This window comes from Meleagris gallopavo, chromosome 1 (genome assembly GCF_000146605.3).
Source record: "Meleagris gallopavo isolate NT-WF06-2002-E0010 breed Aviagen turkey brand Nicholas breeding stock chromosome 1, Turkey_5.1, whole genome shotgun sequence".
NCBI classification, from domain to species: Eukaryota; Metazoa; Chordata; class Aves; order Galliformes; family Phasianidae; genus Meleagris; species Meleagris gallopavo.
The window spans coordinates 119,729,829-119,730,131 of NC_015011.2; positions in this window are offsets into that span (position 1 = coordinate 119,729,829).

Consider the following 303-nt stretch of genomic DNA (forward strand, 5'->3'; position numbering starts at 1 on the left):
TGTTAGAATTGTGTGGCTTTTATGTCAGTAACACCCAGAGGGAAAAAAGAAAACACAGTTCTCATCAGTGCTCACTAATGGAGGGGATCACACTTTATACGCATTTTCGCATTTTGTGAAGATGAAAGGTCATTCAAACATTTGACTTTGAGGTCTTTAATAGGAACTGTGTTGAATGTGAGTCAGTTCAGCATTCAGTGCAACTACCTCTTATCCTGCTATCATCAATTCACAGCCAGTGTTTGAAAGCTGAAGGAAGAAAGACAAATGTTTTGATGCAATCTTCTCTACCAAGGGCTTTGG